The sequence below is a fragment of the Marmota flaviventris genome, chromosome 8, assembly GCF_047511675.1.
Source record: "Marmota flaviventris isolate mMarFla1 chromosome 8, mMarFla1.hap1, whole genome shotgun sequence".
In the NCBI taxonomy this organism is placed as follows: domain Eukaryota; kingdom Metazoa; phylum Chordata; class Mammalia; order Rodentia; family Sciuridae; genus Marmota; species Marmota flaviventris.
The window spans coordinates 117,246,722-117,272,376 of NC_092505.1; the positions used below are offsets into that span (position 1 = coordinate 117,246,722).

At 37.3% G+C, this 25,655-nt stretch overlaps 1 pseudogene; it reads right to left on the reverse strand.

The window, feature by feature from the left end:
• Positions 1–4,027: 4,027 nt before the first annotated feature.
• Positions 4,028–24,709, reverse strand: LOC114091406 (S-adenosylmethionine decarboxylase proenzyme-like; annotated as a pseudogene).
• Positions 24,710–25,655: the final 946 nt, after the last annotated feature.

Here is a 25,655-nt window from a genome sequence, read left to right on the forward strand (position 1 = left end):
TGATGTCCATCTCCCACTGGACCTGGGTGAAGAGAGGAAAGCCATGACTTCAGACCTTGCTTCCTTATTATGAGCCTGTCATTTTTGAGTTATCCTACGATTATTTTTCTCATAAGAACCAGTATATAGGTGGGACATGATAGCACATGCCTGTAATCCCAGCTACCTGGGGGGCTGAGGAAGGAGGATAGAAAGTTCCAGGCCACTCCCAGCAACTTAGCAAGACTCTATTTCAAAAAATAAAAAAATTAAAAGGGCTGGGGGGTGTGGCTTAGTGGCAGAGCACCTTAGGTTCAATCCTCCCTACCAAAAAATAAAATAAAAAAGTCAGTACAGCATACGGTGAAAATAGTACACTTGGGAACTAGTATACCTCCTGATTGGTTCACATGACTTGTTCACTTACTAGTTAGATGACTTGTATTCAGGTTCAATTGAAAAGTCAAGTGAGTAAATTTTGGTTGTGTATTCTTCTCCACCTAAGTCAAAACCAGTATCTGAAACTTCAAGATAGTCAATGAACATTCATGGAATGAATAAATGACTAAATGAATGAAAAATCCCAGTACTTGTAAATTACTGTGCTAGGTATTTAATGAGACAAGAAGATGAATGGAATAGGACTCTATCCTTCACCAAGTATAGAGCAAGTAAATATATAATTATAGCACACAGCTGAACAAAAATCACTCCATAGAATAAATTTAAATTAATCAGCTGCACATCAATATCACGTGGTTCTCGCAACCACAAGGTAGGGGTAGGAGGAGGTAGTAGGACTGGGGTGACTTTGACACGTGCTCCTGAGGTAAAAGCTGCATACACTTAATCAACCATGTGTTCATCTTAAAGTATATACCCAGGTGATGTTTTCTGAATTCTGAAGAGTTAAAATATGTGTACACCAAGATAGACACATGGTATTTATAAAGCAAATAATTTTTACTGAAAACATACATGAGTATAGCTTAAATATAAACAAAAAGTAAATAGCAAATCCCAGATACACATATTGTAATTATTAAGTGTAATAGTTTTCCTTCAATTTTCTCATAGTTCTTAGTTCTGCTGCTTCTCAAGAGAGAAGCCAACTGTGTGAAATGACCTAATTCTGAGATTGCTAGGTTTAAATCAAGATTTGATTCCAGGCCAGATAGATATGTATCTGGGTATATTTGGAGAAAACACAACATAACATAAAATAGGTGGAGTAATATGAACAATTGCCTGTAATACAATAAAGATAATGATGATGCTGATATTGGTATGAATACCTACTCCTTTTTAGTGTTTAATATATATACATATATATTTTCCAGGTGTAGTTATTATTCTAGCTACATTCCATATATTCATGCATTTTATTTTTATAAAAAGCCTATGAGATAGATTAGCAGGATAACCCCCATTGTAGAGATGAGAAAGTATTCTGCACAAGCTCATCAGTTCCCTATATGTCCATGAACTCATTGTTTGATACTGGCTGCAGCCTAAACCTTCGCACCCTATACTTCTCTTATCTCTGTGTGATGTTGGGTTACTTTGTGTGCTAATAAAGAAACACAGAGGAAAGGAGAAGATAGTGGGGGCAATCACTACATGTGTTTTGAAGTTCAGGGTGATGGCTGGGAGCATGTGAGGTGTAGAGGAGGTCCTGTCTACAATGAGCTCTCTCCAAATAACTTTGCCCTTGTTTCTAGGGTGCCCAGCAGTACTACTAACTGAAGCCCACTTTTTTTTTAAGTAAGCAATTTTTATTGAAGTTTGAATTCTTATATAGAAATACATTTCAACTGACTTAAGTCCAATACCAACGAAGAGAAACTTTATGCCACCAAAATTTTTTTTTTTTCTATTATACTGGGACATTTTGTTACTCAATGTATAATTTTCATTTTTCTAGGCTTTATTTCACATAAATTTCTGCAAGTTTCCAGTGTTAGAAGCCTGAAGTCTTTTAGGAGAAAAGAAAAAAATAAATCAGTCCTCCAATCATGAATGTCACCAATCTACTAGGATATTGCTCCAAAACAAAATCCACCTTGAGACTAAGTCCTCAATAGAAACTCAAAACATTAGGTGCTGTGGTCAGTGAAGACTCAGACAGATCAGGCTGATTGAAAGCTTCCTCAATGAAACAATCAATCAAAAGCATGCTTGAGATACAAGTCAAAATAGTGTTCCAACCACTTGATTTAAAACCAAGTAGATTTTATGTTTATAAACACTTTTTTAGTTTTGCTCATGTTTTGTTTATAATTACAGAAGGAACAAAGCATCATCACTGCTCAATTCAGAAATTATTAAGAAAATATTGTGAGTACAAGAAATATAAAGTCTAGCCTGGCTTGGTAGTGTACACCTGTAATCCCAGCAGCTCAGGAGGCTGAGGTTGGAGGATTACAGGTTCAAAGCCAGCCTCAGCAACTTAGCAAGAACCCAAGCAACCTAATGAGACCCTGTCTCAAAACAAAAAAATGAAAAGAATCAGGGAGGTGGCTCAGTGGTTCAGCACCATTGGGTGCAATCCCTGGTAAAAGAAAGAAAGGAAGGAAGGAAGGAAGGAAGGAAGGATCGATCTAAGTAATTTTGCTGTGTATCTAAAAGATTCCATCTCTTGAAAGCCTATATTGCTAGTCATTTTCTGCTGAATACTTTTGGAATTTTTAGTTTTATTTTTCTATCCTTACATTCTGCTACATGTTACTATAATAATAACCTGGGCAGTTTTCCTTCTGGGCGTCATTAGGTTGGTCCTGTGAAGGTTATGGTGGAAGGAAGATGACACAGGAACAGTCGAAGTCATAGCACCCACTTGACAGAACAGTCTTCAGATGGAAGACCCCTGATTGTGCTTTGAACCAAAGCTTACAGTATACTATTAGTGAAAATTAGTGGCAATACCTATTAAAAGCAAAAGTTAAAGTGGACGATCCAAGTTGACAACACTTAATGAGTCCAGGACAACCTAGATGCTAAATCTCCCTACTTATCTACTTAGTGATAAGAATCCTTTTATATCACTACTTAGCAAAGTTAGTAAAGGCATGGTTCTTATTATAAGCTAATCTCACCTATTAAAGAACAGAGTATAGCATACGTTATACAGTTCAGTCAGTGCATCTCAATCTGTAACTCTCTATGGGTCCTTCCTGATAGTCAACATTCGAGATGCTTAAATTTTCTTTGTTGAAGACTTTTAATGTTGTCACTTGCCTTCCAGAAGTTTCCATGCCAATAAAAAGGAGACCAAATTAACATGTCCTTAAACCCAAAGCCCTTCTTTCACTTTCCACCTAGGGTATAAGGTTGGTCCAAAAGCCCACAGTTTAAGTGAGTTGCTTCATTTGTGGGGCTGGGAGGAAGATACCATGTTGAGGGAAGAAATCAATTAAAGGACTACAAATGCAAAAACACTAATTAAAATTAATACCCCAAATGAGTAATTGGAATCATTGTCTTAAAGACTTAACCTGTGAATGAAAAATTTAATTGCTTCTGCAAAAAAAAAAAAAATCTGTATGAAGTAGAAACTGGTTTCCTTAACAGTAGAGAATATGGTTCTAGAAAGTGGAGGTAATTGGATATAAGTTTCTGACAACAATTTAATAGAAGAGTCCCAAATTATTAGGCTGAGGCCAATACCTAGCAAGGACAAAAGCCTCTTCTGTGGGGAATTTTGAATAATACTTGCAGAAATATTACAGTGTGCATAAACTGAACTGAATTGTTTCACAAGTGTGGTGATGTTTTACATAGTAAAATGTTTTTTTCTGCATGTACTTCAATTTCACAGCAAGAGTGGCATAGAACACCTAAACACAGAAGAGAACATTCATGCAAGAGAGCTAACTCCTTGATGTAATAATGCATACACTTCAAAATGATTATGCTTTCCTTCATCTACCACTTTCTGCATCTACAAGGTGGTGGTTAGGGAAAGCATGGCCCCCAGTATCAATATCTAGAAAGCAGCCACCACTTATGTGTTTTCTCTTTTAGTATTTTTTCTTCATTGTTTTTTTCATCAAATTTTCTGTTGTTGCTGCTTCTTAGCAAAAATAGCTAAAAACAAAATTATAACCATTGAACACAGCACTCTGGCAACCAAGACATTTAAAACCTTCAGTCTTCTGGGGTGAGAGAGGAAAGCCCTATGCGGCATTTAGAACTCTGATGGACCAAAAGTGGTCACAAATTTTTGTGGCTTGAGGTTTTCCCAACTTTCTTGATCAGGTCACTGTAAGAGGTCTGACTTAAGTTTGTTTCAAAGCTCACATAAGAAAATTCTGGTTCTGGAGCAATATGAAGAGTCCAATAAACTCTGTCCGATTTCATTCCCTTCACTGAAAACCCATGAGGATTGAACCGTGCGGCATCAATGACAAAACCTAGTGTGAGGTCACAAATTCCACTCTCACAGGGACATCCTTTGCAGTAATGCCATCTTTCATGTAAAACTGGTCTATAACTTCTGGGTCAAACACACTCATCAAGATTTCCAGGGTTTGGTCTGGCTGCCTTGTTACCCAGACGGGTAATCCCAAGTATACAAGTACCAACAATCAGAATTCATATGTCCCAGAAAATATGTGGCATCATTTGGGAAAATTGCTTTAAGAAGCTCTGTTTCTTCCTGGAAATCCCAGGATGGGTGTCCTTGGTGAGGAGGCTTCATAAAATTCTTCCAAGATTTAAATAAACTTTCAACTAAGTCAAACCCACTGTAATCCCTAGCAAGCTTCCACAGGGGACCAATGGTTTCAGCAAGAGGGTGGTACCACATGTCTTCAAAATGATACAGCTCTTGGACACAACCATGCTACTCTCTTGAGTACATAAGCTTCCTGCTTGTCAGGTTTTGCTATACTTAGGACTGAACATTGCACACCTTTCAATGTACATTCCATTCAGATCCTGGAAGAGTGACAAGATCCCCCAGACCCTCGGTTTGCATCGGGGTGCTGCCAGGAGAAGCAAACTTCCACCAGCTTCTTGGTCCCTTGAATAAATGTGCAGCTTCCATTACTGTGAGAAGCCAACCAACCAACAACCACAGAAAATCAACTAAGTTAAACCTCTTCTCCTGCCGCTGCCGGGGATTGTTCCAGCTGCTACTAAAGTTTAGTTTCCTCTTTTTTTGCTATAGTTTTATGTAAATTTTTAAAAAATGTTTTTTAAAATTCTGTGTGCACTTGCACATGCATGTGAGCAAACTTTGAACTCGAGTCTGTTGGAAAGAGAGGCAGATACAGTTCAGTCGCTCTCTCTTTTTTTTTAATATATGGCAGCAGAATGCATTACAATTCTTATTACACATATAGAGCACAATTTTTCATATCTTTGGTTGAAAGTATATTCACACCAATTAGTGTCTTCATACCTGTACTTTGGATAATAATGATCATCACATTCCACCATCATTAATAACCCCATGCCCCCTCCCTTCCCATCTAACCCCTCTGCCCTGTCTAGAGTTTATCTATTCCTCCCATGCTCCCGATCCCTATCCTACTATGAATCAGCCTCCTTATATCAAAGAAAACATTTGGCATTTGGTTTTTGGGGATTGGCTAACTTCACTTAGCATTATCTTCTCTAACTCCATCCATTTACCTGCAAATGCCATGATTTTATTCTCTTTTATTGCTGAGTAATATTCCATTGTGTATATATGCCACATTTTTTTTTATCCTTTCATCTACTGAAGGGCAGCTAGGTTGGTTTCACAATTTAGCTATTGTGAATTGTGCTGCTATAAACAATGATGTGACCATTTCCCTATAGTATGCTGTTTTTAAGTCCTTTGAGTATAAACTGAGGAGAGGGATAGCTGGGTCAAATGTTGGTTCCATTCCAAATTTTCCAAGAAATCTCCCAACTGCTTTCCATATTGGCTGCACCAATTTGCAGTCCCACCAGCAGTGTATGAGTGTGCCTTTCCCCCGACATTCTCGGCAACACTTATTGTTGTTTGTAGTCATAATAGCTGGCATTGTGACTGGAGTGAGATGAAATTTTAGAGTGGTTTTGATTTGCATTTCTCTAATTGCTAGTGATGATGAACATTTTTTCATATATTTGTTGATTGATTGCATATTATCTTCTGAGAAGTGTCTGTACAGGTCCTTTGCCCATTTTTTGATTGGGTTATTTGTTTTTTTGGTGCTTAGCTTTTTGAGTTCTTTATATACCCTAGAGATTAGTGCTCTATATAATTGGTAAATATTTGCTTCCAAGATTTAGGCTCTCTATTCACCTCACAGATTGTTTCTTTTTCTGAGAAGAAACTTTTTAGTTTGAGTCCATCCAATTTATTGATTTTTGATTTTAATTCTTGTGCCACAGGGGTCTTATTAAGGAAGTTGAGGCCTAATCCCACATGATGAGATTAGGGCCTATTTTTTCTTCTGTTAGATGCAGGGTCTCTGGATTTATTCCTAAGTCCTTGATCCATTTTGAGTTGAGTTTTGTGCATGGTAAGAGATAGGGGTTTAATTTCATTTTGCTGCACATGGATTTCCAGTTTTCCCAGCACCGTTTGTTGAAGATGCTATCTTTTCTTCAATGCATGTTTTTGGCACCTTTGTCTAATATAAGATAATTGTAGTTTTATGGATTAGTCTCTGTGTCGTCTATTCTGTACCAATTGTCTACCAGTCTGTTTTGGTGCCAATACCCAGTTCAGTCTCTTGTAGGCTGCTGCTTTCCAGTGCTAGCTAATGTCACTGTCCATGCTGTGTGGGCCCTGAAGCCAACTTTTTATGTTATACCTTCAGTTTGCTGTTTTCTGAGACAAGAATGCATTTTAAATGTGAACCCCTCCACAATGGCGATATGTCATTCTTAATTTATAGTGGGTAATTTTTTTCCTTATCTCCAGCCCAGGAGGAAACAATCAAGCTTCATCTTCTTTGCTAGTGGATGAATGTTTCCTAGCCCACCTTTATACTGGGTGTATCACTTTAAATGATCTCATTTTATTCAGGGCCTCTGTTATAATATCCCCCTTGCTCTGGCCTAAGAGCCCACTCACCACTGCTTGCCCATGATAAGTGAGATCAAGAGCTCTTGTTAAAGGAAAATTAGCAACTTGCAGAAGCCAAAGAAAGTGTCAATGTATTTGTGCATATCAGAGTATTCCTTAGTTTTTGGCCCCAGAGATTTCTCTAACTTTCCTCAGAGCTTAGCTTTGCACTCGATTTTAATTACACATAACTGGGCATTTCTAATTTTTCACATGATCTTCTTTGCGGCTCTGCCACAAAGGGACCTGGTGTGATTGTTAAAATCTCATGCAGGTTTTTGCATAAAGAACATAGGAGAGGATATTATGACATCATCATAAAACTAAAATAATTTTCTGCTTTAGAATTTTTATTGCTGACAGTAATTTAAAAGATACCCCGTTTTTTTCCTTCTGGAGATGACAATAGATGGTGTCTCTGTCGTAATGTAATTTATGGAATTTCAGATCCTTTGAACTTGTTTGTTTCCATTACCATTTTATTAGATAGTAAACCATCCAATTAATATAGTAGTGACTGTTTTACACCCAGGCACAAAAATATTTATCTTGAGATAATTATTAAAAGCATGATTTTTTTGAAAGTTTCCAAAGCATATTTTCTCAGTTGTCTTAGCTAATAGTCATTGAACATTATTTATTTGTTCTGTTGTTGTTGAAATCTAGATCTAAGCCAAACAGATTCAGAAAATAGACCATGTTAGGAAATATTGGCTATACAAGCAAGGCACTTGAGAGATGAGGGACAGAATTAATAAGAAGAACAAATATGTACTTTGTGAGATTATTATTACTGCAGCCTAGTATCTCCTCCCAGTCATAAAACTTTATAAAACAATTGATAACAGGAAACAGCACTAGCTCATAGATTCCTGTATTAAATATGATCTTTTTCTTAGCCAAATGATGCTGGTGCTATAATATGTGACTAGAACCAAAAGACTTTAGAGTTTAAAAAAATACTAAATACCTGCTCCATAGTCTAATGTACAAATGAATGAAAGCAGCGCAAGGTCTATGTCTAGTGTCCAAAGTTACACTAGGCACTAATAATAAAAACAGAATGACAATGACAGATTCCCCCTTTTATGCCCACTATTCTTGCAACCACAGAAAAGTTTTAAAAGATTTAAAGCACTCCAATGCACCATCTTTCATATTATAATGAACAAAATGTTGAAATCTGTTCTTTAAAATTGTTCTACCTTATTTTTAGGCACACGTAACAGAGTGCATCTCAGTAATTCAAACCAATCTCACAGCAATCTTCTATTTTTTTTTAATTATAAAAGTTTTTATTTTTTTTTTCTTTAATTTTTATTCTTGGTTGTTCAAAACATTACATAGTTCTTGACAAATCATATTTCTAAATGAGAAGGAAGAACTAAATAACTGTCATAAAATGAAAAATGTTTAAATATCTGAATGATGGGCCTTTATTTATTCATCCATTCATCCATTCATACACTGATATCTGTCTTTTCACAAGTATTATTGGTTTCCAAATTCATTTTCTTTTATTAAAATATCTTTTTATAAGTAAAAAGATGTTATTTGAAAGATTCATCTGCCTTAAGGAAATTTAATTATTAGCCATACAAAAAATATCAGATGAATGGAGAATTAAATGAGGAGAATGTGTCCAAGAGGCATCCAGTACAACTCTGCTGAGATGAGACCTGGCCTGTCCATTGGCCTGACAGAAGCCTCGACTGGGATGTGGGATACTTCACACATAGTCCTGCCAGGGTCGGTCAGTCAGTCACCAAAATTGTTTGGTCGCCTTGAGTTGATCATTGCTTCCTATTACATTTCTGCTTTTGTGTGCTCTGCATCTGTTTAGGTCTCTATCTTCTGTACATCCTCATGTATTTCTATCTACATGTAGTTTGTGCCTTTTGCTTGAGATATAGCCACAGGACCTGCCTGACTGAATGTTTGGGAGAGACGGGGCCATTTTCTCCCCTGAAACTTTCTTGCTTTCAAAGGTCAAATGTGTCCATCTTGCTGGCCTGTGGAGAGATCCCCTTATATTATCTCTGCCCTTTGCCTGGGAATAAAATCACTTGGGAGATAGACCCAATAGTGAAGCAGACAGCATCTTCATGCTAATAACGCCATTTTTAAGACATAGCTACAATCTTTGGCAGAAATGGGCTTGCAGAGGATGTGTAATCGGAAACACTCTTACCTCCCTAGGCAGAGCTGGGAAACCACAGTCCTCTCTTGTGGAGACTGGCCACTAGAAACTCACTTCACAGAGGAGCTATGATGTGCGTTCCCTGCAGAGCTGCTGCCTCTTCAAACAAACAGCATTGAACTACTCTTACCCAGTCTCTCCTTTCAAACTCTCCAGGCCAATTATTCATCTCTGCTCCCTGAGGCAAGAAAATGAGAGAACAGAAAGAGGTCAGGGTGTTCTCTAACACCACTAGAATCATGGAATCAAGAGTGGAAAGTAATTGTAGTGGTGGTCATATCTGCCCCTTAGGTCTCTTAGATTTTGCTGACTTTATATGAAACCAGGAACAAAGAGACTATTTCCAACCCCAAACCCCTGCCCCACCATGTAGCTAGATGCAGTGTTATGATGAAGTTCTGGATCATTAGAAGTGGATAGTATAAGTATATTAGAAGATGATTAGCATACACACTTTCCTGACCCTTTCTTCATTCCTTCTGGTACATGGTGACATAAGCACCCTTCCTGGAACATGAACTGATTTAGGGAATGGAAACCAAAAGTGGCAAGTCAACATTGCAGATGAACCTCGTTTTCCCAGAGACTCTCAGTATCAAGGAAGCTAACACAGAGCCACCCTGTGATCTCTAGATTACCCAGTGATAGGCTTTCTCTGAAGAAATAAAGCAGGATTTTTGAGTATGTGTTACTTTACCAAAACGACAATCCTGAAAGATATATTTTCTAATGTGCAAGTTCTTTTAAATATATAGATCATTAGATGGACCATTATTTAAAAAAAAAAAATCTGTGAAAGAGTTGATGACTATATCTTGAACAATTTAATTAAAGTACCATGATCTGATAGCTTTTTTTAATTTGTTCTAATTATTATAATCAGAACATGTATAACTAGAATGCACTTTAACACATCATACGTAAATGGAGCACAATTCCTCATTCTTCTGGTTGTACATGATGTAAAATCACACCGGTCATGTAGTCATATATGTATATAGGGTAATAATGTCTGATTCATTCTAATATCCTTCCTACACCCATACCCTCTCCCCTCCCTTCAGTCCCCTCTATCTAATCCAGAGTAAAGCTGTTTTTGCTTAGCTGTCCACCCTCCTATTGTGAATTCCCAAAATGGAAAAAAAAAAAACTTGAAATACTATGAATGAAATCGTAATGGATATTGAGTTATTTTCTTTTGTAATTGGCTTTTGGATGACATGATAGAGTAAGGGAGGACTGCCAGGGACTATCAGAGACTAGAGATGCTGAGTGACACCTAAAGGGAGAAGCCAGTGTTTTGCATCAGCTGTTTAACAAGGGGACCAACATGGACATCATTGTGGTCAGGGAAGACCACGTTCAACAGATTCATTAAAAGAAATTTTCAGTATGGATGAAAAAAAGGCCCAATTTTAGGCCACATACAGTTGTTATACTTTAAAATAAAAACACAAAAGTTGGCATTAGTGGGTGAAAATATGTGTGATATAGACATAAGAAGACTCGAGTGTCACTTCAGACAGACTCATGTTCACAAAACAGGTGTTAGCAAAGATGGATGAGGGAATTTATGATACTAAAATATTCTATTTTATTTTGTGCAAATATTGAGATATAAAAAGTATACCTAAAAACAGATCTTCAAAATTTGTGAAAATATGTAATACATTTCTTTCTTTCTTTGATACCAGGGATTGAGACCAGGAACACTTAATCACTGAACTACATCACCAGCACTTTAAAAATTTTTTTAAATTTAGAGACACGGTCTAGCTAAGTTGTTGATGGTTAAGTTGTTGAGGCTCGCCTTGAACTTGCTATCCTCCTGCCTCAGCCTTCCCAGTCAGCGGGGTATGCCACCACTTCCAGCTGTAATATATTTCTAAATAATCTATGGACGAAATAAGACATCAAAAGAGGAAACAATACTAAATAAGAAATAAAACATACAACATCAAAGTTTATATCTAAGTGGTGCTTACAGGAAAACTTCTATTTTAATCTATATTAGGAAAATATTTCTAAAAAGAATTCTTTAAGGTATCATCTAAAGAACTAAAAAAAAAAGAGAATAGATCAAAGTATGTTCAACAACAGAGCTAATAAATGCAAGAACAAGATTCAACTAAGTATAAACATCAACAAAAAATATTAACAAAATTCACAAACCTCATTAGACTTACCAAAAAAAGAAAAGGGAGAAAAAAATAAATGTGTTTATTAGGAATGGAACAAATGAGATACAACAGACAAATTTCTGAAAATACAAACATGATTTACGAAAACTAAGTCAAGATAAAACAGACAACCTAAGTGTTCCTGTGTTTACCTCTGGAATTAAAGTTGCTATAAAAGCCTTACCTGCAAGGAATTCTTCCTACCAAGATGGTTCACTTATGAATTCTAACAGTTAAGAAATAAGTAATACCAGGGGTTAGGGTTGTGGCTCAGTGGCAGAATGCTCGTTTTGCATGTGTGAGGCACTGGGTTTGATCCTTAGTACCACATAAAGGTGTGGTGTCCATCTACACACACACACACACACACACACACAAACACACATACAAAGAAATAAGCAACACCAATATTACAAAAATTCTGACAAAACATAGGAGAGAGCTGGGGTTGTGTCTCAGGGGTAGAGTGCTTGACTAGCATGCGTGTGGCATTGGGTTTGGTTCTCAGCACCATACATAAATAAATCGAATAAAGGTCCATTGAAAACTAAAAAAAAAAAAAGAACTTAAAAAAAATCATAGGAGAAAAAAACACTAATTGGTCAAGACAACATAAACTAAATATGAAAACCTGACAAAAATATTATAAAACTAGAAATTAACAAACCAATATTCCTCATAAATAAAGCCATAAAAAAATCTTTAACAAAATATTAGGAAGTCAATTCCTCCGTAATGTATATTAAAGAGCAATACATCTTAATCCAGTGGTTCTTCCTAAGGAAGTAAGACTGTACGGACGTTCCCAACCAATATAATTCACCATAGTAGAATTACAAAACATAGAATCAAGATGAGTGTTTCAATAGATTTCAGAAAGGCATTTGGCAAAATTCATCTGTGCCAGTTCTCAGTGAGAGAGGAACAATAAGACACTTTCTCAATCTGAACCTGACAAGGTTTGACAAGGATGCCAAAGGGATCCAACAGGTACAGGAAGACTTTTCAAACACTGCTCTGGACACCTTGAGAGCCACGTGGGACTAATTAGCTTCAACACCATCTAGAGTGAAACACAAGAACGAGCTAGGGCTGTGTTATAGAATAAATGTAATAGATAAGTTGGTGAAGGTTTTAGAAAAATTAAAAGAGTTCAGTATCTTTGTAACTTGAAGATAAGCAAAAGTTTCTTAGAACGAAGGAAGCAATGACTGCAAAAGACAAAAACAATTAAAATATTCCATGAAAATTAAAAATTTTTGTTATCAAAGACAAGAAAAAGAATAGATGATACAAATACTGGAAAGACATATTTGCAAATGTATTTGACAAAAGACTGTTATCTCTGTGTGTGTAAAACCTCTTTAACAAAATAATTTGAAGACAAATAACTTAAAAATGAACAAAATATTTCAATGGACATTTAATAAAGGATGAGATATGAATAACCAATAAACACATGAAAAATTGTTCAACGTCATTTGCCATTGGGAAAATACCTTTGAAAGTCATAAGAACGTAACCATATGTAATCACCAGAATGGCTAAAATGAAAAAAGAACTTGTTGAATTTTGGAGAGAATATAAAGCAGCCGTGACTCACACATTGTTGAAGGGAGTGTAATATGGTACAACCACACTGGAAAAAGTCTGGCAATTTCTTATAAAACTAAGCCTATGTTTATTTTTTGACCCAGCAATTCAACTCCTAAATGTTTATGCAAGAGAAATGAATGCACATGTTCACTAAAACACTTGTCCAAGAATGTTCATAACAGCTTTATTCCTAATAGCTAAAGGCTGGGAATAGCTTGTTTTTCTATCAACAAGACAATGGATAAAGAAACCGCAGTATGTTCATACAATTGAGCTCTATGTAGCGATACAAAGAAACACTTCCCTTAAGTCCTGTGTTCTCAGAATTGTTCCACAACCACCATTTTCCGTGCACTGAGGAATGGAATTGGGCCCGATAGCCTCGGTTCCACATGCAAAAGCTAAAGAATAATTTCAGAAAATTGTCAATTTTCAAAACACTGCATGACTAGAGGAGTACTTTTTACTTCCATTTAGATTAGAAGGGTTTGGCTTGGGTTCCACATGTTTGTAACCCATCTTTCTCAAATGACTGCAACGAAAATTCATACCTCTAAGTGAAAGAGTTGACTTTCCAATTGCACAGATGTTGGGAACATTGATAATGCAAAACAGCTTTCTCAGGTTTTGTGTGAGAGGGAAAAAAGAAAAGCTAGAATCAATATGGTTGCACTTTATATTTTACGTTCAGTTTATGTATGTGACATAACCTGTGGAGACAGAGATCTAGAGCTTAATTTGGCCACTACATGAGTAATTTTCATAGATTGTAACTTCATGATTATGCATGAGCAGATCCATGTACCCTTTTTCTGGCCATCAGAACTAGACTAAAATGCTCAAAGCCCTCAGGGCAGCTCTCCCTGATCTTCCTGCTAATCTGCCTCCAAAGGTACTGACATTTACTTTTGCCCTAACTTTCTTTACTCCTAACACAAAACAAAACTTACTTTCCTGTCCTCTCGTCTAAAAGACAACCAAACCCCTGGTGCATGGACTCCTTCCAGCCACCAAAGCATACCAAAGCAAGCCAATGATGCCCTTCTTTCCTTTCTCTTCTGTCCCCTATATCCCATCTTCCAGAGTAGAATGTTATCCGGAGTGTGAGTTTGAGTTGGCAACATTAACAGAATCTGAGAGTTTCTTAAGAAAAGAAAGAAAAGCAAATTCAAGAGCCCAACCCTAGACATACTGAATCAGAAACTTTAGGAATGGGGTCAATAGTCTGGGTGTTAACAATCTCCAGGTAATTTTAAAGAATTGAACGCAGGGTGTTCTACCACTGAGCTTCATGGCCAACTTTTTTTTTTTTTTTGTGAGACAGGGCCCTGGCTGGCCTTGAACTTGTGGTCCTCTTGTCTTAGCCTCCCAAGTAACTGGGATTACAAACCTTTGACACCGCACCCAGGTCACAGTAAAGTGTGAAAAGTATAAAGAGCCCTGGAATAACACAGTGGTTCTCAGAACTTCCACAGGCCAGAATCACCTGGAAGCTTTAAAAAACTATTTGCTTGGTCTTGGTGAAGGGTACATGGGTATTTGCTGTAATGTATTTCAACTTTTCTGTGTGTTTGGCAATTTTTATAATTAAACATTGGGAAAAACAATATGCTTGCAATGTTACTTATCATTTATACATCCACTTGATGAATTGAGCTAGACAGTCTTCAAGGCAAATTTAATTAATTTGACAGATAAGATAGATGAGAAAAAAATGTTCATTGTCTATGGGGAAGGTGGCCTCATTAACTTGTATCTTTCAGAAGACACCTATTTGATGGGTGAGTTTTATGTTATAGGAAAAGTAAAATAAGTGAAAGAAAGAAAGAAAGAAAGAAAGAAAGAAAGAAAGAAAGAATCAAAAGGCAAAAAGAAACTCATAAGCCTGCAGCCTGAAAAGTACATTTGTGGCTGGCTGGATAATTAGCAGTGGTTTGTCAGATGCTATTGAGGAAGGATTTATGCTAATAGTGATTCACTTTATCTTATAGGAAGACATTAATTTAATCAGCAGCTCACTTTCTCTTTAGCGAAAACATTAGCTAAATTGCACCATTAGCTAAATAAAACCCAGAAAAAGAAACTAATTGGAAACATTGCTTTTAGGTAATGAAGCACTTACACATCCATTTTAGGGTTTCATTAAGTTTTAGTTTTAGGAAGTTTACACACAGCTCACCTGAAAAACACATAATTTTAATGGGAATGTATAGGTGACAAAGCCACTGTGGGAAATTTTCTTTTTCATTTTGTTGCATTTAATTTTAACCAAACATTTCATCAAAATTTTGATGGTCTGGGGGCGAACAAATGAACTAGACAATATTCCATTACTTACAGAGCTAAGGAGCAAAAATTTAAACCTCTACCAGGTGGTAAGAGCCATTAAAGAGGAGTCTATAGGAACACAGGGTAAGGTGGTGCATTCTGTCTGAGAAGCAGGCAACTTGGACAGGGCTATCATCTCTCTTTTCCCTTTATGTCTTCTCACTTCTTCCTTCTCTCCTCCCCACCCCTTCTCATTTTGGGGATGAATTCCAAAGGTGGAAGTGTTTCTTCAGGAAACCAGAGGAAGTCACATCTGTCCCACATCCTGCAGCTTGCCAAAAGGTTTGCTCAAGCCAAAATGAAGAACATTCTAGACAGCTACAGCACTCCGCGGAGCGTCTTATTGGAAAACTCTGGAAGGCAGCCTCGTGGCTGGAGAGCACTTTGGCACCAAGTGAGCACAAGGAGTACCAGCCCTGCTGGGAAGAAGAAATTGATGTCAGAGAGGGGAAGCAGTTTTAGTAATGATGAGAAGAAATGGAACAGTCCCAGGATTATCCAGGGATGTTTTTGTTAGTTGATTAGTCTAGGTTTGTTTTTTTTTTTTCTTAATTCATACTGATTACAAATATAGAAACTATTTAAAGAGCTGTCTAGACATTTTCCAGAAACAGGAATGGTTTCATAATTTATTGGACCCAAAGAAAACTAGAAATGTGGAGTCTCTTGTTTAAAAAAAAAAATATCCAAGACAGAGACAATAACAATTTAAACCACATGTGGAGCCCCTGAGCAATTGCACAACACCTAGGCCCATGAAGCCAGCATTGGAAAGAGGGCGATATCACTTTACATGTGGAAGAAAGCTAACCCTTCCCTGTTCCATCCAGTTTAAAATGTTGAAGGCACCAAGATAGAGTAAAAGCAGGTCTGAATCCCGGCTTCATCTCATCAACTAAGGATATGGGGAAAGTTATTGTGAGTTCATCATAGAAATATAGCATAGAAACAAATATTCCATTCAAGTTCAAACAGCACATGTGGATTGTGCAAATGAACTTTTTCTTGTGTATCTATGAATAACAGAATGTATTATAAAATAATAATGTGTGAAATTAGTGGCATCAAGACCTTACTATTTGGTTTGGAATAATTGTATTAGTTAAAACACTCTTTTGGGTTTCTTTTTTTTTTCTTTGCTCCTTCAGCTATCAATTTCATATCTCATTCCCAGTGCTGAGCTATCAGTTACAAGTTAGATTCACCATAAAAATATTGTTTAAAGAAAAGGTAGTTTTTTTTACAGGTATGATGGCACATGTCTATAATCCCAGTGGCTCAGGAGACTGAGGCTCAGGAGACTGGCTTTGAACTTTGTGAGTTCAAAGCCAACTTCAGCAATTTAGCAAGACCCTTAAACAACTTAGCGACACTCTGTGTCTTAATAATGTATTAAGAAGGGCTGGGGATGTCACTTAGTGGTTAAGTGCCTTTGATTTCAATCTTAGATACCAAAAAGAAAAGAACATGTATTTTTAATAATTAAATTAAACTTGTATATTTATGTTGAGACATAATATCATGTGCATTATACATTCAGTGTATTTTATTCTTCATTGTAATCTTTCACCATTATTTTTTGTCCTCATAGGTAGATGCTTTTAAGTTATATAGTGCTTGATAACTTTGAAGAAAATATAATTTATATTTTGTCATTTATATTTTGTCCTTCCATATTATGCATAAGAACAGGAGAGCTATTTCTCAACTGTGGAACCCTCTCCTTAAGAGTGATCTGACAACTTCCTGCACTGTCTCCGGCTTTTCCCAGTACATCCTTAAGAAACTGGCACTAACATTTTAAGTATCTGTTCTCCTGAGCAAGATCACCGCTATTCTTACTCCATTAAAAAGGGAATGCACCAGGGCCAGAGTATTTCCACAAGCACATCTGTTATGGTTTTGGATATGAGCTGTCACCCAAAGGTTCCTGAGTTAATGCAGGGGTAGTCAGAGGTGAAATGATTGGATTGTGAGAGCTGTGACCTCATCAGTCCATCCTGTTTGAATGGACTGACTGGTGGTAACTATAGACAGATAGGGCAAGGCTAGAGGAGGTGGGTCACTGGGGTGTGCTCTGGAAAGGTGCATCTTCCCTGCAGATACTTCCCCTCTCTCTATGCTTCCCAGCTCCCATGAGCTGAGCAGCTTTCCTCTGCCATGCCCTTTCTCCATGATGTTCTGTCCCACCTCAGACCCAAAGGGATGAAGTCAATGAAGTCAACTGAAAGTGGATTGAACCTCTGAAGCTGTGAGCCCCAGATAAACGTTCGTTCCTCTAAGTTGTTCTTGTCAGGTATTTTGGTCATGGGGACACAAAGCTGACTAACACCACATCTGTGTGAGATGCTGCAAAAACAGGTTCCTTCTGATCCTCTGTGAATAAGTTTCTGCATGCTTTAGGAGATGCTTGCTGCTGCGAGCCCTGAGCCTTTGAGAAACAAACCTTATTAGGTCACTGTGGGATAAACAGAGGCAAGAATTGAAGCTTTTTAAAAAAACATGATAAGGACACTTAGTATGAGACCTACCATTTTAACAGATTTTTAAAAGTATAACAGAGTTTTGTTAACTATAGACACAATTGTGTAGAGCAGATCTGAAACTCATCTTACAAAACTGAAACTTTTGATCTATTCAGTAGCAACTCCCCTATTTCCTCCTTCTCTGTCCCTTGCAAGCTTTTCCTCTTTGCTTCTAAGAGTCTATTTTAGATATCTCAAATGGAATGATATAGTATCTGTCCTTCTGTGACTAGCTTATTTCACATAGCATAATGTTCCCAAGTAATTATTTATCTCATTTTACCAGCAAGAAATACAAAGTCAGATGGAACAAGTTAAATGTCCAAAGTCATAAACCTAGTGATTAGCATTGGTGTGCCATTTGAACTTCCTATTCTGAAAAAAAAATTCACCAGTGATATAGGCATCTGGAAAAAAAAAGTTGACAAAGTATTTCTCAGTCTCTGCTAGATTGTCTCACAATCACTTAACATTTATTGACACATTTTATGCTATAACAAACCTCCAGGACAGGTGCTATTGTAGCTTCTCACAATGGGGAAAACTGAGAACAAAGCAAGTTTGGTGACTTTGTCAAAGTCACCTGTCAGTGAGTTGCAAAGCTGGAGTTCAGTTCTAGGAGTTCTGGAACCAAAATCCATGTTCTTGCTTTCTAGCTGTCCTGAAACTCACATGCTGGCTCAGGAACATTTCTCCAGAGTTGAGAAAGGTACCCGACCATAGCTGTTCTTTGGCTACTTACCCAGCTTATCCTAAGGCAAGAGAAGAAGATCTCCCCATCGAGGGTCAGATTGGACATCCTCAGGGGGACATGGCAGGGGTTTCAGTCCAAGGCACTGGTCAGGGCAGAGTGTAAGGACAAAGGCAGCCACAAGGTCAAAGTAACAACTGCAAATGTTTCTTCACACACACACTCCATTTAGAGTGTGAAATCTCTGACTTGGTTTGTCCTGCACTGAAAATTATGTGAATATTTGAGGCGTAATCTGGATTCAAAAGCCATAGGCTCACTAGGATGTATCTATCTTTATTTGCCTGGCTTTTCAGAAATTTGTAGAAATTCCCAATTCCTGAAGTTGAGCTCTCAATTCTCCTAATTTTTTTTTTTTTTTTTTTTAGTGTGGATCGAACTCAGGGGCACTTAACCGCTGAGCACATCCCCAACCCTATTTTGTATTTTATTTAGAGACAAGATCTCAGCTGAGAACTCATGACCTTCTATCTCAGCTTCCCAAGCCACTCGGATTACAAGTGTGTGCCACCCTAAAGAAATTTTCTATTTTTTTTTCCTTTACATTTGAGGAAGATTCTAAGCTTATTCTTGTTGCTTTTTTTTTTTTTTTTTAGCTTCATCAAGGACTGAATCTCAGGAAACAAAAATTGGAAACAAACATTTCAAACATTCATCTGGCTTGAGTGGCTAGCATGGCCCTCATCTATAGGTAGATTCTTGATTAATAAATAAGACAGGAGAAGCTGCAATGGTGAACAAAAGGAGAGCACTAGTGAGATGTTCTAAGGCAAAGTGCCTGAAAAGTGTCAAATCAGAGATAAGACAAATGCCAGGTTCCCAGGGCAGAAGCCCAAGCCTCAAATGAAAAATGGAAAACAAAAATAAAAAAAAAAGAACCAAAGTTAGGAAACACATGGAAATGGAATGTAAGTGTTAGCAGGCCAGGAACACCAGAGAGCAGGGAAGATCTGGGAAGACAGCCAGACCATTGTGTGTTCTGGGCCCATTCCTGTAGCTCAGTGATAATGGTTGCACAACTGGAGTACACCCAAACCTGAAACTGTACATTCTGAAAGGGTAAGTTTATAGGAAGTGAATGCATATCCCTAAAGCTGCAGGTTTTTCAAAGTATATGGTTGGGATAGAAAAAAAAAAAAACTAGAAAAGAGAATATAGCAGGAAACTCTGTCCCTAGCAATTCCAGAATTCTTAGATGTTAACTCTAAAACGCTGATGCATACGTAAAACTGAAAGTGTAATGTCATCTGCCAGCTATGGCGTTTAGCATAGTTAAAAATCATGAGATTTAACCCAGGCACGGTGGCAAACACCTGTAATCTCAGCAGCTTGGGAGGCTGAAGCATGAGGATCTGGAGTTCAAAGCCAGTCTCAGCCCAAGTGAGGCACCAAGCAACTCAGTGAGACCCTGTCTCTAAATAATATACAAAATGGGACTGGGAATGTGGCTCAGTGGTTGAATGCTCCTGAGTTCAATCCCCAGTATCCAAAAAAAAAAAAAAAAATCTTGAGATTTAGATAAAAGATCTGGGAAAGTGGCAGAGGAATTGCTAATTTTCTAGATCTGACAAACATGGTTTTAGCACTCTAGTATGTGAAAGTAAGTTTATTTTCCATTCTGAGTTATTCAGAACTACCAAGAATATCAAAGGCATATTTTAAAATACTATGTTTTATTGTAATGATATAATTCATATAAAACTCTTCCTTTAAATCTATTACTAAAAATGTTCTTGTTCTATTTCTTATTTTTGAGCAAATATGCATTGTAGTTGACAATATATGTTCTTTATTTTTTACCAGTAAGATGCTCAGTCACATCTTGATCTATTCAAGTTAAGAAACATTCAAAATTTGGATCAGGCTCAGTAGAGCACATACAAATGTTAAATTTAAAATAAACACTTAATTGATATCATTAGGCCACGTCCAGCTCATGGCTAACTTCGCAGTAGATGTAATAACATTTATCATATTTGCTACCATGTCCAAGAACATTCTTACTTTGTTGAAAACATCTTCAGGGAAAAAGAACGGGAATATGTAGACATAGTTTAAATAAAACAATAGTTTTAATCCCTTCTTTGGACGTGTACCATAATAATGGAGAAACAAATTATGAGAATAATTGACATTGAAACACTTAATTTATCCAATATGTGCTCAGCGTATTGTTAGTTAGTTTACAGGATGTGTTGTTAAGTGATCTTGAATTTTAATATAATTAAGGCAATGAAAAAATTTTAAAAAATGGAACACATATTATGTCCTTGGGCATAGTGCCTGCACGACTTTCCGTTTGGCAGTACGCAGCTGTTCAAGAATTCTAGTTAAAAGATACGCTGTCCATTTGCAGTACATCTTAAATGCAAAGGTGTCTTGGCCTCTGTGGTAACAATTGTGGTTATACAGGTGTCAACATAGATACAGGCTTTGCCTCCATAGAGTTTAGTCTGTTAAAAAAAAAAAAAAGCAAAAAATAGACACATAAAGCTACAAAGCTCATGGCAGTGCATATGTGATATGATGAAGGAACAGCAGGAGTGTTTAACCCCTGGGTCAAGGAAGACTGGCAGGAGGAGGGGTTCAAAAGGCTCTGGGGTCAGGACTGAGCCCAGGCCTAGGCAGGAGTCACCTAGGGGTAGGGCAGAATGGAGGCAGGAGGGGGAGCAGGATTGTAGGGGGAGATGACAGAGCCAAGGGAGAGCTATGACAAATAACATGGTGTGGGGAATTGGCTGGTAGTGGGTTCTGATGAGGACCACCAGGAAGTGATGGGACAGAGGACAATGGAGAGGCAGAGAGGCCTCACATGTCACCCTAGAGGCTTGCTTCATCTTGTGTGTGTCAGGAAGATATAGTGAACTTATACAGGAAAATTCTGTGGTTTCAGTTGTATTTAGTACATTATTATGACGGCATGTAAGATGGAGGTAGTTTAAATACTTTGGTGGTATGAAGGGGGAAAAATTATTTGACAGATATCTGGGGAGTCAAGATATATTCACACGTAATAATGGATTAGAACTAGGTGAATGAAGCATGGAAAAGTTTTGAAGGAGACTTCTAGTCTCTAGCTAAGTGGATTGTGGCACTGCCAGTCAAGATAGGAAACATACAGGAAAAGGTCCGAGGTAAAATGAACTTTGTTTTGGACCTGGGGAATTTGGGGTGCTGTGTCATACCCAGAAAAAAATTGCTGGCACTGTGAGCTGATAGGCAAAGACAAGGATCTTCAGGAAACTAGAGGTTTGAGAATATTAAACTTGTAAGTAATTATCCAAGACATTTAAAAAGGGATTTTTCATCAAATGTGTACCAAGTAATATAACCAGGTAAAATGAATATATAAGGATGGTGTGGAAAAATAGGCCATGAAAGAGACAAAGAACTGCAGAAGTCTGAGAACCAGGAGGAGGCGATATCATGGAGCAAAGAGCCAGAGTTAAGAAAAAGAAAGACTGAATTGTTTAGGAATAAAGAGGTCATTGGTGAACTATGACAGAGTCATTTCCATGGAGAACTGAGACAGAAAGAAGTTGAACACACTAGAGTTGGACACTCCAAAGCAACAGAAATGAAAGAGACAGGAGGACTGCCAGGGCAGAAGAGACGGGAGAGGGGAGGACACAGCTGGAATCTGGTGCGTGTTCTCTCTCCAGGAAGCAGCACAGACACACCTGGCGCAGCTTGTTGGCACAGGTTGCCTAGCTGAGAGGGGATCAGCCAGACCACACCCCACAGCCACTTTCACAGGTTCCAGGCTGGACTTGAGTGTTTTGTAATTAATATATGCACTTTTGACATTGAGAAGGAACTTTCTCTTTTGTTCTGTATTCAGGGCTCTGTTTGAATGTGTGTGTTTCACCTGATAGGAGCGCTTGCTTTTCTATATTTTTTGAATTATTTATAACACAAAGATTCATGGATCATTTTTAAATTTTTTTAAGATGTTGGTGAACCTTTATTTTAATCCATTTATTTATATGCGGTGCTGAGAATCAAACCCCAGTGCCTCACAAATACTAGACAAGCACTCTAGCACTGAGCCACAATACTAGCCCATTCATACATTATTTTTAATCAGGAAAAATACTGAATATTTTCAATTATGAACCTAACAAAATCAGTGGACAAGGGAAGCCAAAGGAAAACATCTTACTAAATTATATGAGTGGGGAGTGAATGGTCTCTTTTCTTTGTGACATTAACTTGGAAAGTGCTCAACTCACAAGGTAGTATACACTTAACCAGGAAAAATACACAAACACTGAGAGCAAACAAATTGTACAAGTGAAGTAACTAGACTTATTTTTAAATGTTCTATTATTTATTTTTGGATGCTTATACACAAACCTGTTTCAATTAATACTATTTCTCTAAGATTTAAAACTCATCACAGTGCAATTATATACTATGAAGACTGAACAAGAAAAAATAGAAAGTAGACTTAAAAATGTTTGGTAACTATCATGTATTTGTGACTATATTGCTGACAAATTAGATTTTGAAGCCTAATAGATATGGTTTGCAAAATCATCATTTTGTATTGAGTCACTGTCAAACAGGTGGCTCTGTTATTGTGAATTTTATTTTAAATTATACTCTCTGTATTTTCTTTGACCAATAATTGGCCTTTATATGTGAAGATAATTTTAGTTCATTTTAGAAAATGGTTTGTATGTTAATATGTTAAGTATGCACTTATATTTTTATTGAGTCTTTCCTTCCAAAAATATTATGTGTATTTTCTGTTTTATAATATTTATTGAAGCTGAGGTTACATTCATGAAGTCCCTAGCCTTGCTTGTTACATTTACTTTTAAATTCTAAAGTTTATTCTATTGTGCATGGATCTATTGATTGATTGATTGATTGATTTTACTCTTTTCTTTTCTAGGATTAGTGGAGATAATATTGCCTGGGGGGAAATACATTTAATAAATGCATTCATAAATATAAAAATTTTAAGTAGGAAAATTATATAGTATTTGAGAAAGACAAAGGAGGCAACTGTTGCAAAGTTTCTGAGGTAGACATGTGACCCTAATATTCAAAAAAGATACCCAGGTGACTGGGAGCAAGGTCAGAGGGACCAGGACACATTGGTCATTGTAAGTATTTTGGCTTCTTCTCTGACAACACAGGCAAAAGAAAAGCAAGTCAACCATCCTTTTCTGATGCATCTGAAGAAAAGCTCTTGACCCAGCCCAGTGCTCAATTACCCCTGTTTATCTATGCACAGAGCAGGAAGGATCTGTCCACACTTAAGTTTCTCCTTGGCCTTCATTGGTGGACACCGTACTCCTGGGACTGCAGCCAAAGAGTCCACCATTCTGCATTGGCTGCCCACACCATGAGAACCAGGGAATGCTGCCCCTCATTTTCACCCTGACACCCACTGACACAGAAGGATCAAACAAGTGAGAGTTGGTGATGGAAGACACAGTCACCTTCTAATCATCTCCTGTAAGAATCTCCTGCTCCAGATTCCAGAACTACATCTGTTGATCTTGATCCAGTTCTACAATGTGCTCTTCATTTTTACTTCTCCATACCTCAAAATATGACGAATACTGCTACTATGACTTCTTCTACTACTACTATTTAATACTAACACTATTACTACTACTACTACTACTACTACTACTAATAATAATAATAATAATAATAAAGTAACAGATACCAATTAAAATGAAGATATTTCTATAAACTTATGAATAGCATTCATAACAAATATCCATTTGATCGTTAAACAATGAAGCTTACATATCCTCTGATATTGTTTAACAAAACATAATTTATTTTATTTTTTAAATATTTATTTTTTTTAGGTGTAGATGGACACAACCCAATGCCTTTATTTTTATGTGGTGCTGAGGATCGAACCTGGGTCCCACCCATGCTAGGCACGATCCCAGCCCCAACAAAACATAATTTAATGCAGACAACTGGTAAACCAACAGTCCAAAAAGTCTTGCTGGGTAAAGCAAAGCAGTAGTTTAGCTATCTCTGACTGTGGAATCATACTTGATTGAGATTATCAATGTCATCATTATCATTATCATTGTCATCATCATTTAATGCTTTTTCACCACTCATTATTTGCTCTATTTTGCTAACCCCTTTATACACAAGGTTATCTTAATCATTAAACAACCATTTTGGTAAAGACTACTATTTTACTATTGCAGAGGATGTCACAGAGATATGTAAATATATCTCAAATCCCAGTTTTTCTTACCTGACTCCAAACGCAGGGGAATCAGCATGGACTCTTTATTTACTAAACCAACCAAAGTAGTTTGAGAATGGAAACATAAAGGCCACACAGTATATGAAAGATGTAAAACTTTGTTACAAAATCCCCCTCCCAGTTGACCTACTGAGCAGTTCAAAACTTGCCTCAGTGAGCCCCAGGCAGCTCTCAAGCAAGCTCTGCAGGGTATGCAAGCCAAAAATTCAAACTTTAGCTCCAGGGTACTCTCTTCCTGAAAAACTACAGTCTTTTGTTTTGTCTTTCAAATAATGATGTGTACTGTGAAATAACAAAATGTATTATATTATTTTGAATTACTCATAAGAAGAAGAGAGAGCGCGCAAGAGAATGAATGTACTGTCCCTAATTTCCCAAATGTGAAAAAAACCACGATTGGCGTCATTGACAATCATCTTCATTGATGTCATCGGCATGGTTGTCACTTGTGAACAGGCTCTTCCCACGAAGACACAGGGACCTTCTAAGCAGCATTGGGTATGATCTCGCCTACCAGAAAGCAACCTCTCTGCTTGTGTTCTCAGGTTCCACAGCTGGAGGCTGGATAGGAACCAGGCAGATCTGGAGTCTCCTGCATAATCAGTTCATGGAGCACTTTGGATGGCACAGGAGGTCCACCTTGAAAGCTTCAGAAAAGCTGTTGATTAGAAAGTGGCATATTGAAAGGAAATCTGTAGCCCTCCCCTGAAAATTCTGCCCCGTGTTTATAGCTCTAACACATTGAGATGCTAAGTTGCTTCTAAACAGTTCTTCAAATACCTATGACAACCT